We start from the raw sequence: 14,324 nt of genomic DNA on the forward strand, positions 1-14,324 counted from the left end.
GTGAAGTGCATTATTTGATGCACATGATGGTATGAACTTTGAACTTTAGATTCAATGAATACAATTTATTTATATTTTCAGACATGGGATATGGGAAGTGCAGTTGCTTTAAATGTTATCTATAAAAGGTTTAGCTGGCAGTTGAAGTTTTCCATTCCATTTTCCTCTTATCGCTTTAGAAGCGAAGAGATAATTTTTTGAAATATATACCATCCTAAAAGAGGGGAAAGAGACACTCTACATTGAATGGTCAGATCTCAGGGAATATTTTGTCCATATTTTAGCTGAAGGATATAAGATTGAATAACTTTAAGAGGGGATTTGGGCCATTGTTTCATTGGACTTGATATTAAAATACCAAGTCATAATATGATACTACTATTTCTAAATAACATAGTGCATCTTTCTTTAGCTGGAAGGTGTTTGCTTTCAAAGAAGTCAAGTAAATACACCTATCTTATTAAAATTCTTTATTTTTGATAGCCCCTGAAAAAGAAAACAAATGTACATAGTGCTCAATATTTAAATTTCCTACTGGAGGCAGACCCATGCTGCCACGCGATTGGCCACAGAATTCAGTTTCTGTCACGGAATTTGCTCTGTGGAGATCACCATGCAGCTCTGCTCTCATGTGGCTGACAGGGAGGCCAGGGGGAGTATTGCATTTGCTCTGCCTTGGCTCTGGCTTAGGAAAATTGCTCAGGCAATTGCTCTTTGCAGCATGTAACGCTGTTAGTTCCCATCCCACTGCTAACAGCCTCCCACTCCCAAGTGGACCACAAAGCAGATGGAAGAAAGAAAAGCTACTTCTCCTAACCATATTGGCCCATGCATCAGTAGAGAGCGGTAGCTTTTCAGTCCTACCCCCTCAGACTCTGTGCTGATTCCAGGACCCAGCGCGGAATCACTTTCTCACTGTTGAGCCAGGTATTACCCAGCTTTGGGCCAACATTCTTTTTCTAATTCAAATAGCTTGTAAGTTTCAGAAGGAAATAAAGAGAAAACTTCAGAAAAGGTAGAAAAAAGAGGGGAGATTCTGAATGCATGTTTATAAGCATTTCTTGTCATATTTATTATGCTAATATGTGAATATGTGTATTTTACATTTTTGTGGATTGATACAAAACAAAATTCTGCTACTGGAGTCAAGCCAGCAAAATGGGAAGCCGACGTGGAAATCTGATCAGCTTCTTGGTGGCGTAGGTAGTGCTGACAACAATCTCCTTCCGTTTTTGGCGTCACAGTCCCTGCGTCTGACGGTGGCCAGCCCACCGGGCCCCCCGCAGTGCAGGCGGTGACAGACGTGGCCATGAAGGCCGAGAACACACACTTTTTTTTTTTATGGCTTAGAGCTTCTTTCACAAGCAAAGCTTATTTACCGTAAAGGTGATATCCTTTGGAAGAGATTCAGGGAAATACCATGGAATGGATTTATTTTTATATATAATAGGTTAATTTTTAAATATACATTAAAGCAGTACATTTAGTAGAACAGAAAGAGAAAGCAATTCATTCACCAGTACCAATTTCACTTCTTAATGGGCAAATTGCTCATTAAGAAATAAGAGATAAGAAATAAGAAAAAGGAAGGAAACACTCGGTCTTCACTGTCATGTCTACTTGGGTAGTTTTCACGTAGGCAATAGGGTGAGAGAGACGTAAGTTTTTCCTTAAAGAAATGCAGGCAATAAATGGAGGTGTGCTTGTTTTTGTTACTCACTGTGAGTCTGACAATGCTCACTTTCTAATGGTTTGTTTCCCTGAACTCAATAATGAAGCTCCGTTTCCCTGTCTATCATAACAGTTTTTTTCTCCGACCTGACCTTAGGAAAATATTAATACCTCAAGACTTTGTGGGGGTGGAAAAAAGAGTAAATCAGCTGATTAATCTTAGATAAATAGTATTACAAAAAAAATAAAATTTGAATTTGCCTTGATAATCCAGAACCATGTCAGTGCCTGAACAGGCCCTCAAAACTATTATTACTGTAAAGAAAAGTACCCTATTACATGAAATAAAGCACTCTATTAACTGTCCCATACAGGGAAGACAGTCGAAATTCTCGTCTCTCAAAATGTGTGTGTTCAAGGTTGCCCATTGTAAGGAGGGGCTGCTGGGATCTGGGAGTTGCCTCTGTCCCATACCAGCCACCTCCAGTCCATTATTAAATGGTGCCAAACTATTCCTCTCAAAGATCTGAGCACCTAACAAGTTAACTGGAGGACTCCCTTTTGTTTTAATGTTTTGGTGGGTTCATTATCAGAACCAATTTTCTTTAGCAAATACATAAATTTATTATAACTTCAGACCCCTGAAAGTAATTCAAGATAAATCAGCCATGACGATTACTGCCAACTGAGACCATTGGAAAGGGCCCTGGAACAGCGTAATTAGTTGCCATTACATGGCTGCAAGCCTGCAATTTTCCTACCGACGCTGACCCACTGCCTTGCTTAAGTAAGTATTTGCACGCAAACTCATGATAATTGATCCCCTTCTGTGTCAAGTGTCTTCATAACTTTAAAAATTAAAGATCCGGAGTGTCTCAAGTGGTTTGGGTAGGCAATTTTATTCCAATTTTATTATCACAATGGGTCCACAAGATTCATGGCATGTCCTTTCTGATTAGCCATGCCTCAGCAGTTACTCGCTTTATTTCCACGTCTGCCTGTCTTTCCCTCCTTTCTTCCTCCTCCTCTTCCAATCCAGGCTTCCCCTCATTTTCTGAGAAAATGGAAGAGGCTGCTTGCAGAAATTAACTAGCTATTCAAATCAGCTGCCCCGAATCTGGATTGGCTAAGCAAGATGGTTCCCCGCTAAATCAGCAGCCTTGATTACATGTGAAAATGATTTCTTTCCATCACTTCAAAGATTGAGGGAAGATGTCTGGGTGGATGGGTACAAATGAAAACTTTGCTCTAAAAATTAGAATATACGTTCTTAATTCTCTCAGTGCCAAATTATAGAAAGTGAAACAAGTAGAAAAAACATTAGCTTATTTAGCAGAGTGTGAAGTGACAAAAATTATTCTTAGGACAAATTGTAGCACACATGCACAATGCTATACACAAGCTGGATATAATTTAAGGAGCAAGTTATTTAGTCACAAGATCGTTTTATTTTGTTTTTTTCAGGTTCTTTTTTCGTATTTCTTTTTTTGTTACATTTTCTAGAAAAGTCGGTGGTCTTGTCTTTGTGTAATTAGGATGCATATTATTCATTTTATTGGTCACTTATAAGATGAAACAATAAAAACTCAAATTATCCTTTACAACAGGAATAGCTGTAAAAGCAATGATAATATCCAATTTCCGTAACAAATGCATCAGAGTGATGTATTTTTAGCTATCCTACGCCATCATCTGTGCCTGAATTAGGACCCTTGTGGGTCACAAAAGGCCTTTCACCCAGCAGTAGTTGAGAAATCAGGACTAAGTCAATAATAAATCAGAAAACTCCTAAGTCTTCAATGGAAAGAATCCAAATTTTGTCACAAAATGACTAAAAACATGAGGGTTCATTTTATTTCACAGGAAAATGTGGTTCATTGATCTCGAAAAGAAGGCTCTGTGTATGAACTCATGAAAACTGCAGTGAGGCAGTAACTTTAATCAAATGCCAAAGTTGAGAATATCCTAAAGATGACCCACACCCACATATTTCCAAAACTAGGAGGGTTTTCTTTTATGGTATAGAGATTTATTCCTATTGCTGTCAATTGAAAGGGTCTGTTCCTTTGTAGTACGTGTGGAAACCAGTTGAGGCATGTGAAAATCAGACCCCTACTTGAGATCCCTGGGAGTCTGACGTTTACAAAGACGTCTAGTTACAGGAGCTCTCGCCTTCCTTTCGTGAGTTGCTGCAGTGGGAACGACTGGTCCATTCAGGAGGCTCTCCTGCCACTGAAGTCCTTTAAAGGAACTTGCCTTTTGTGGCTACCTGATTGACAACTGTTCAATAAATCTTCAAAATGATGGTTCATGAGATTATAGACATTGTTACTATCTTGAAAACTTGTCCTTTCAGGTTAAATATAAATTACTTCCTACAAGTTTAGTCTTTTATTTTTATTTCTGGTCCCCCATCCTCATTATTGTAACATGTGAAATCCATATATGAACTTAATTATTGTTGAATACTGCCATTTGATTACTTCCTGTCTCTAATGACAAGAAGTCAACTTCACAATGAGTTCTTAGCACAGCTTATTGTATGGGATTCTGGTGATAGACACTTGACTTGGGTACCGAAGATTACTCATCTATAAAATACTTTTGTTATGCTCGGAGAGATGGAGCAAAACAAATAACAATGGAATAAAATGTTCGTGCTGTCTTAAAAAATAAAGCTATTTCCCGTTTTAACTGCTGATTGGGCAAGACATATTTAGTGTTTACAATTACAAATATTTGTGGTATAGTATTGAAAAATAAGTTCTTGTTACCTTAAATTATTTACTGTAAATTTCTTTATACATAGAATTGAATCTTATATTTATTATTCATTTTTAAATGAATGAGATAACTTTTTATCATAATTAGGATAAAAATTTTCTTTTTATTAACACTAATGAGGAAAACATCAAAGAATGAGGTCTGATTAAAAATATGTTTTAAAGGTATAGTTTTTTGTGAGGCCCAGAACAAATATCAACTTTCTCCTGCCTGATACAAACTTAAACCATGTTGCTTTTTCTATTTCTGAATATTCTATAAAGTCTACAAGTGACATGAAATTTACCACACAGTTTAGTCTGTCTGTCTATCTTTCTGTCTATCTATCTATCTCTCTATCTGTGTATCATCATCATTTCTGCTTTGTCTCCCCTAAATGATTAAGTTCTTATAAGCCTGGACTACAAGTTTGATTAAACTAAGTCTGTAGTAAATACTATATACTAAAGAGATCCACTAAATTGAATCTCTGCTCAACCACTAAGCGATATGGATTCTCTAGACAGTCTTGTCTGCTACTACAGCAACAAGCCCCATGTGGCTATTGAGTACTTGAAATGTGAAGTGTGTGACTGAAGAACTGAATTTTAAATTTTACTTAATTTTAATTTCAAAACTGATACTTGATTCACTTATTGAAAAAATTTTAAGTGTCTTTGGAAAACTTGGCTATGTGAATCTACTTTTTCAACTGTAGATTTATTAAATCTAAATACACAGTAAGTGTTGCTGATGAATATTTAGTGTCTGAAATGAGATGTTTTGTAAGTGTAAAATACACTCAAGATTTCAAAAACGTAGTATTGTTAAAAGGAAATTTCTGAGCTAGTTCCTTTTATTTAGCGATTTGTGAATCGGGCAGCATCCAGTCTAGATAATAGAGAGGAGGTTCAAAGAGCTGTACAAAGTGAAGAGGTTTTACACCAAAGTGAGCAGGAACAGGCATTACACTGGGCATTTGCCAGTTGGTTAAAGCAGATTTACTTTCCTTATATGGAACACAGGGAAGTCTTGCTGGTGGTCAGGTAACTTGTTCGGAGCAGGCAAGCACTGATTGGTCAACCCAGGACTTCCTTTTCTGGGAGAGCCCAGCATAGAAATGTAGTAAAGTTTTGGTTGCTGACTTGGGGCTTAGCATGAACAACTCCATCCTGGGCCTCATCTGGAGACTTTAACAATATGAAGAAGAGTGTATAATATTTCATTAATAATTTATTTTTTCTGGGTTAAATGTTGAAATGACAATATTTTGGAAAGATTGGGTAAAATAAAATATATTATTAAAATAATTTTCACATGTTTCTTTTTAATTTTTTTATTGTGGTGACTAGAAAGTTTGAATGTATATATACGCCTTGCATATATTTCTATATAATAACACTGCTAGAAGAATAACCCAAGAGAAAGGGTAATATAATATGTCCCATATATAAAAATAAATTTGAAATGAATTAAAGAGTTTGGTGTGAAAAAATATCATGAACAATTAAATAATAAATATTCATTTTATCTTTGGCTGGGTAATGGTTTTATTAGAATTGACAAAAAGGAAAAAAATCATAAATAATATATTGACCACTTTTACTATATATAATTAATGACCTGTGAGCTTCTGTGTGTGTCTGTTTTAAGAATCTCTTGTGAATAAAATTAAAGAGCAGCAGTTCACTGTGTTGTGGAGGTGGTTCTACCTTCTGTACGGCGGAATGGGCTCGTGCTCGCTCCCCAGAAGTGGGTAGTGCTGGGGTCATCCTTCTGGACCCTTATTTCTTCCATAGAGAAGGAGTAGCTCACCTCATTCTTATGATTGGATGAAAGATCATTGCTCATCTTATGACCTGGTCTTTATCTTTCTTTCCTTGGAGGAACACATTGCCTTTCTTCATTTGTGTTTTGTGATAAGTTTCAGTTATTGCGAAATATATAAGTATGCTGAAAACAACTTGGGTATGCAAATCTGCTTTTTCAATTGTAAATTTATGAAATCTGTATGCCTGTGAGTGGGGATGGGGGTACATGGTTTGTCATTTTTCAGCCACTCATGGTAGGATGGATGGATTAAATGAGTATATTTCAATGAAAGAAGTGGGTATCTCTATTTTGGCTTTTGGTTCAAGCTATATTCTTTTTTTTCCCCAATTTAAATTTGTTTTATTTTATTGAGATATAATTGACATATAACATTGTGTAAGTTTAAGGTATGCAATGTATTGATTTATTACGTTTATATATTGCAATATGATGACCACCATAACATTAGCTAACACCTCCATCATGTAACGTAATTATCATTTCTTTTTTGCACTGACAACTTTTAAGATGTAGTCTTGTAGCAACTTTCAAGTGTATATTCTTTAATCTAGCTTTCCTGGGGGAACGTTTTGGGTGATACAGCTGATAGTGTATTAACCCCAATCTTCCTCGTCTGACTTTAATTTAATTTGCTTTAATTCAGCAGGCACTGACTCGTGATTTGATGCACTGAGAAGTATGCCTAATCTCCTATGTGTGCTCTTGTCAGATATGTTTGACCTAAAGCTAATGATGAGAAAACAGTCAGATACATTTAGAAAATGGGAGGTTCTACATGTTGACTGACCTGGACCCTCTGAGGAGCCAATATCCTGGAGGACCAAAGAAGGCGGGTAGAGCTCTCATAGATTGAGGGAACTAAAGAGGCGTAAAAGTCAAATGCTATGAACCACTGGATCCTGAAAAGATATTTTGAAGATAATTGAGGAAATTTGTGTATGGATGTTGGATAATACTATTGTTGTTGATTTTCTTAGGTGTGGTAATAATGTTGTGGTTTTGTAGGAAATAATATTGCACTTCTTGGGAGATGCAAGCGGAAGTATTTAGGGATAAAACGTGATGCTATCTGCAACCTCCTGTGGGAGATTTGAGGCAAAGGCAAATGTGTGCATGCATGTGTGTGTGTGTGTGTGTGTGTGTGTGTAGACAGATGGCAGCTATGACAGCATGTTAACAGTTGGTGAATCATGCAGGATTTTCTGTGCTGCTTCTTCAAACTTTCAGTGGATTTAACTTTTTTTTTAAAAAAAATGTATACATAGGCACTTTTATGTATATGTGGCATAGGGAATAAAAAATGTGATTAATTAATTATCCCAAACCCCAACATAGAAGTGAGAGATATTTGCAACATATATGACAAATGATTAATAAAACTAGTATGTAAGAAAATTTTAAGATCAATAAAAAAAAGGTAACCTCCTTAATAGAAACATGATTAAATAATACAAATAGGTTATTGACAGAGGAATAAAGACAAATGGCCAATAGACTTACCAAAATGGTTATCACTGGTAATCAAAGGCAGGAACTTAAATACAATACCAAGGTAGAAATTTTGCCTCTCACTTAATAAAATACTTTAAAATTATAAATAATAAGGCAGTCCAAGGAAATAGATCCTCTCAAACTGCTGATAAAAGTATAGTATCTTGAGAAAACTATTTGTAAATTTGTATTGAGTAACATATCCTGAGAAAATCAGAAATAGTAAAAATGTACGTGTAAAGATTTTTAAAAGCAGGATATTTTTTAAAGGCAGAGTATTATGATTCTGGGCTATGTTTCCTCATATTTAGAATGGAAATTTTTTAAACGCCTGCCTCTTGGCGGTGTTGCAGGTATTCAATGAAATAATGAGTATAAAATTAAGAGGCTGAAATGAGATGATGAATGCATAGTAAATGGCACTTAGTCAATACTGTATTAAAATAGGTATGATGATCACAGACCCATTTAGGGGATTATGTATATAAATTAGATAATTTCTATACAATAAGGAAACAGTGGATTCATTAAAAATTGTGTTCAAAGACTTGTAGCTGATTTTTTAAAAGAAGAAGGGTTACCAAAAAAAAGTATTCAGTATGATCTTAATTTTGTAAAAAAATACATAAATACTTAAATTTTTACTCATGTAAAAGCATAGAAGTCCATGTAACAAAAAACTAGCAGTAGTTTTTAGATGGTAGAATTATGGATAATGTTAATTTTTTTTCTCCTTATCTCCCTAAATTTCTCACAATTATTTCATTTACTGATGTAAAATGTCCAACAACATAACAACATTCTTCTCTGAAAATGGAATATGATTTCTGTTTCCCAGTCCAGATTAGAAAGAGAAAATTGATAAGGACTATGAGCTCAAGGTCCTGATACAGCTGGAGTTCAGCGTCGTGTGAGGGTGTTTCCCTGTTCTTATGAAGGACTCTGCAGGGTGAACACAATGAGGATGGTGTCAAATTTTATTAGAAATATAGTGGTGTGGTGAAATCAGATGGGCTTGGGTAAAAACTGATTCCGACGTTCGTCATGGTATGATTTTGGGAAATTTTCTTTAACCTCTCTGCATGTCCTTTTTCCCATTTGTAAATTGAGAATAATATTACCTAAATAAGAGTCCTGTGATCTTTAAATGAGATAATGAAAGTGGGGAGGGAGTGGGAAAGGTACTGAGAAGCCAACATTTGTTCACGAGCTACTGTGCCAAACTTTAAGCTGTTCAATTTACATACATAATCTCATTAAATCCTCATAGACCAGTGAGGCGCTCTAAGTATAATTCCTTGCAAGGTTTATCAGACTTCAAGAGGTGCATTAATGTATACAGACTGCTTTACAAGCCCTAAAGGCAGATCCTGGAGGTATAGTGTTTGCTTTGTCCCTGCAATCTGAACTGAATCACTTTGGCAGGTGTGATGACCTGAGAGGGTAACATTCTCCCATCAGACCTTAAATTCTGTTGAGATGCCCTAATGAGAATCTACGCCCAAATTCAGAAACATGGAAGCCAAGGTTAGCCTCGTTGCCCTCTAGAAGGTTTAGATGAAACAGGACAATGGAGCCTTCAGCCAGCCACAGAAGAATGGAAATTAGAGGAATTCAAGGAAATGCCACTTGCATTTGCTCTTTGTGTCTAGCTTTTGCATCGCGTCGACCTAGTGAATCAGATTGTTCCTGTAGATTCCCGGGCTTGAGTTCAGCACACAGCTGAGATAAGGAGACTCAGTAGCATTCTCAGACCTCAGATTAACAGGTCAAGGTAGCCTCAAAATTAAGAGACAGGGAGAGACCAGTAATATGTTGTTATAGCTTTGAGGCTGGCTGGAAACTATTGTACTTCTACAATGTCTTTGCTCCCAAGGCACTTGCTGTACTGTATCGCCGAAGCGTAGACATTTATCACCGTTAATACATTTACTATGCCCAGCAGCTTCTGGGCATAGAGGGAGTGACGCTCAGTTTAAGACAACATAACTGTACATCCTAACCCATTAATTTACTTTTTTTAAGAAAAATTATTGCAATTCAAATTGCTTGATTAAAAAGCTGTTATTTTATCATTCACAATAAAGGCAGCTTTTCTTGTTTGCTTAATTTCCAAATTAGGTAGCCTTTCTCCTTTTTAATTGCCCATGCTAACAGTTTTTAGTGTATGGGATCATATGGAATAGTAAGGCATGAAAATACCTTAGAGTCCCATGAATGTCTCTCTGAATTCTCCCCAGTTTACTGCATTATTAAATATTATGTAAATTATTCAATGTCCTTTATATCAAACAAATGGTTTTTTTTCTTGCAAACAGGATCAAAACTAAGTGGCATTATTTAGGATTACTAAACACAGATTATATAATATCTTTTTTTTTAACTAAAAAAGGCCTGCCCTTAATTTATATACTTCACTGATGGAAGCACAAGGGATAACGTGATGACAGAAAAATAGGGAGGCAATTTAGTTTATTTACACAATAAATAACCACATTTGTTGGTATTTAAACATTTACTTTTTTTGCTGCCTCTGTGCCCTGAGATAAAGATTTGAGTGCGTACTTTCTTCTTGGTTATCTGGCCCCCACAGAAGGTTGCCTGGGAGCTGGGAGGGTAAGCATTTAAAAATCCAAATATTTAATTACCTCTCCTGGCCTGGTTAAGAAGGCGGAATGTCCTTTAGAGAAACAATAGTGCTTCTGCTTGGGCTGGTGCCTGGTTGAGTCTGAGAATGAGTATTTGACACTGTCTCCATGGGATGGGGAGCAGGCTGAGAGCTTACCAACTTTCCGTCACCTCCTATTTGTAGCTCTGTTGTTTTCAAAGATGGGAAATTCCCAGGTTGGACATACTGAGAACCAACTACAAGTATAATAGGCATGCTGAACCAGGTGGCCCCATTTTTAGTCAGGTCTACTTGTTCATTCTATTTATATTCGTCTCAAATTTGCCTCCATGTAACTGCCACCCACTGGTCCTAGTTCTTCTTCCTGAAACAACGTAAAAGAGCCCTTTTTCTTTTCTGTATCATAGCTCTTGTGACATTTTTTACGATCCACGGAGGCCCATGTTAGACTGTGCAATATTTCAACTTGTATTGCTAAAGCAATTATGTATTTACATATCCATGTTAGAATAGAAGATATAAAATTATTTCTTTTTATAATTTTATTTATTTATTTATTTTCCCCCCAAAGCCCCAGTAGATAGTTGTATGTCATAGCTGCACATCCTTCTAGTTGCTGTATGTGGGACGCGGCCCCAGCATGGCTAGAGAAGTGGCCCGTGGGTGCACGCCTGGGATCCGAACCTGGGCCGCCAGCATCGGAGCGCACGCAGTTAACTGCTAGGCCACGGGGCCGGCCCTAAAATTATTTCTTAAAGATCGAAGACTAGCCCTATGTGAGACCTAAAATAAAATGTGAAATATTTTCAAATTAACAATATTTAATCACAGCTTCTTTGTGGTCCTGTAAAGAATTTGGGAGTTGGTTAAAATGTGATTATGCATTTTAAAAAATTTGAGACTTTAGTAGATTTTGTAGTCATAGGTATAAGGAAATCTCTTGACCAAACTGAATAATAAAGTATATCTTTAGGGCATTAGAATTCTTATGAAATTAGAATATTGGTAATTCCTTTGGAATGTGTGAGAGGGTGCATGCCACTGGGGTGGTGAGAGGTGTTTTGATGAAACCAGTGGAATATTCCTAAGAAATTCATTTTAAAAGAAAAGAAAAAGTCCACGGTGCAGTTAACACATCGCATGCCTGTTGGCATCTTGCTCTAAAAGCACTCTCCACACAAGAGTAATTTTAATAATTAGAACTGTCATTATGCTGCTGCTGACAACTTCCAAATCTCTCCAGTGAACCGAAGGTCAGTGTGTGTGTGTGTGTGTGTGTGTGTGTGTCCGCACGCGCACATGCGCACACGCACCCACTTCTGCACCTTTGTCCTCTACTCTTCAGCGACATTTAGTCTGGCATAAAATCCAATTCTACTAGTTACAATTAGCCTTAGTTAATGAGGTCAGGTGAGAGGAAAGGAATTAAAATTTTAGGATTAATGTTATTTGAAATTAGCCATTTGTTTCATTATTATTGTTTCTTTGTGTTTTAAATTTTTTTTTCTCTTGAATATGGAGAAGACTTAATGGCAAAGAGAATGTTCATAAATCCCAATAATAAAACAAACGTCAACAAAAAATCTTTTGCTTTAAGTGTCAAGTCAGTCCTTTTAAAGTCTTGTTTGATATTCCTTTTGGAGCAGTTGAAAGGATGTTCTGAGGTCCAGAAGGCTCTACAGGGGTTACGCAGAATTAAGGCAGAGGGAAAAACCAGTACATTCTGATTCCCACTCCCACTGCATCAGAATCACCTGGGAAGATATTTAAAAAATACTGATCATGCCCAGGCCCCTCCCAGAGAAATTCTGATTTTATTAGTCTGAGATGGGGCTTGGGCATTAGTATTTTTTAATATCTCCCTAGGTGACGCTAATGTGTAGCCACGCATTGGAACAATTAGTCTACTGTAGAACATCATAAACATAAAACTTATACTTGGCAGGTTCCACACTTGAATCAGGCACTTTCATGGAGAGACATCTCACTGTCTCTAACTAGTTGTGATGCTTTATTCAGTTCCAAGAAATATGATTATTAGTTAATAAATGGTTAGCTTAATACTACTATACCATTTCATCTTATGTCTGGCCATCACTTACCAATAAGACTGAATGGCTAATCTGTCTTGCCCATGCTACCACTCTGCCCTTCCCACACCCAAGGCAGGCATTCCTAATAGTTCTTGGTCACCAATTAGCCTAAATAAAGCATCATGATCTTTCTCAATACAGAATTTAAGGCATCCATGTCTAATGAGTCAGAGCTGTCATGTGATATGAAATCTATATACTGCTTCTGCACAGAACTTAAACCTGGGCATTTCCTCATAAAGATGTTTGAAATGAGATTTATAAAAGTTTTGTGTTCATTGATTACAGTATATGTAGTAACAAGCTATATTTTCATTATTTATTATGAAATGAATGGGGATAAACATTCAGAAAATTCTACAGCAAAAATTGTTTAATCAGTAGATTCTTTCATGAGGGCAGCATAAGATGATTTAGAGGGAGAGTGAAGTGCAAAATTCTGGAGAAGCAAGACCAATATGTAAGTTCTATTCAGTGCCCAGACTAAAGGCTACGTCCTGGGGAATCTACACTACTTGGGGTTATGACACATGGGTATATGACAGATAGGAAAGGATGAAGTAAGAAGAATACAACGTTATTTGATAGGGGACAATGAAATAAATGTTTGTTTGATCCAATCTGAAATATCTCTTGTTGATTTATAGGATCCACCTTATGTAACAGAAGTTGGGGAAAACACAAAAGTCATATGCAAAACACTGACATAAAGATTAAAATATTTTAAATAAAAATTATTATTAAAACTCCCAAACTTAAACACTAGAAAATATGTTTAAAGAGAACGTGTGTTCTCCTTGTGCAGGTACATTTAGAACTCATCTCGTTGATCATGTCCTTTTTCCTCCTCTTGTCTCAGAAGCTCCTTTTTTCACTTTCTTCCTTAGTATTAGATCCACCTGGTTTGCATACTGTTCTTTGTTTCTCCAAAACTTACATCCCTAATCAGTGAGAAAAAGCCCTTTTTATGATTATATCCAGTCATTGTGTCCATGTCCTGGTTCCTTCTTTCAACATTGAAGATACATATGTATATAGGGAACCTCGCTATTAAGTTCATCTAGTACCATCGTAATTCCACAAGGCAGCACTGCCTCCGTATACAGCAAGTTTCTCTTTAGTTGGTATCACTTTATTTCATATATTCAGTACTTTAAAATTATTTTTCTTTTACAGAAAGACAGCACTTCCCTCCTTCTATCAAGAAGTTGAACTCCACCAACATATCACGACTCCCAAAAGCCATCTGGATTTGCCCTTAGCAATATCGTAAGCCTACTCATAAGGACGACTTTTAACAGAAACTCTCCTAGAAACAATTTTATTCAAAGGGTCTGTATATTTTTCTTGGAAAAAATGTAAATATTGTTTCAACAGCGTTTAAAGCATAGATATAATAGCATAGCAGTGCTAAGAATCCATGTGCTATTTAATTCCTAAATTAGCAAAATATTATGTCTCTACATCTGACAGTGTATGTGTCTGTAATAGTTTTGAGGGCTTTTTCTTAGTATTTCTTTGTATATTTGAGTATACGTCTTTGTATGTATGTTTCTTTTTTCTACATGGCTCTCTCTGAGTTAATTTTGAAATATTTAGAAGGGACTTTCTTTATGCCCATCTGTTTGTGTCTGTATCTTTGATCTTCTGGGTCCTGTGATGGGCAGAGCACTCACTTCTCCCTTTATCTTCTTCTCTATTCATCTGACTTTTTTCATTCCCCTTTTCTCATTTCATGCTCATTTATCTTTCTCCTTTTTACTTCTTGTATATCTTTATTTGATTAAAAAATCTTTTCATTTCTCTTCTTAAACCTAATCATGGATGTTTTTGTTGGTTGTCTG

General features: G+C 36.3%; 1 long non-coding RNA gene across 2 annotated transcripts in view; it reads left to right on the forward strand.

Annotated features, from left to right (window-relative positions):
- The window catches only part of LOC147913487 (uncharacterized), a 107,315-nt gene extending 93,305 nt beyond the window's left edge, over nt 1-14,010 (forward strand). For both annotated transcript variants that reach the window (XR_015548686.1, XR_015548687.1), the window contains exon 3: nt 13,657-14,010. This is a non-coding gene — a long non-coding RNA (uncharacterized LOC147913487). The remainder of the gene's footprint in view (nt 1-13,656) is intronic.
- The last annotated feature ends 314 nt before the right edge of the window (nt 14,011-14,324 follow it).

This window comes from Ceratotherium simum, chromosome 27 (genome assembly GCF_057802395.1).
Source record: "Ceratotherium simum simum isolate JZ-2026a chromosome 27, ASM5780239v1, whole genome shotgun sequence".
NCBI classification, from domain to species: domain Eukaryota; kingdom Metazoa; phylum Chordata; class Mammalia; order Perissodactyla; family Rhinocerotidae; genus Ceratotherium; species Ceratotherium simum.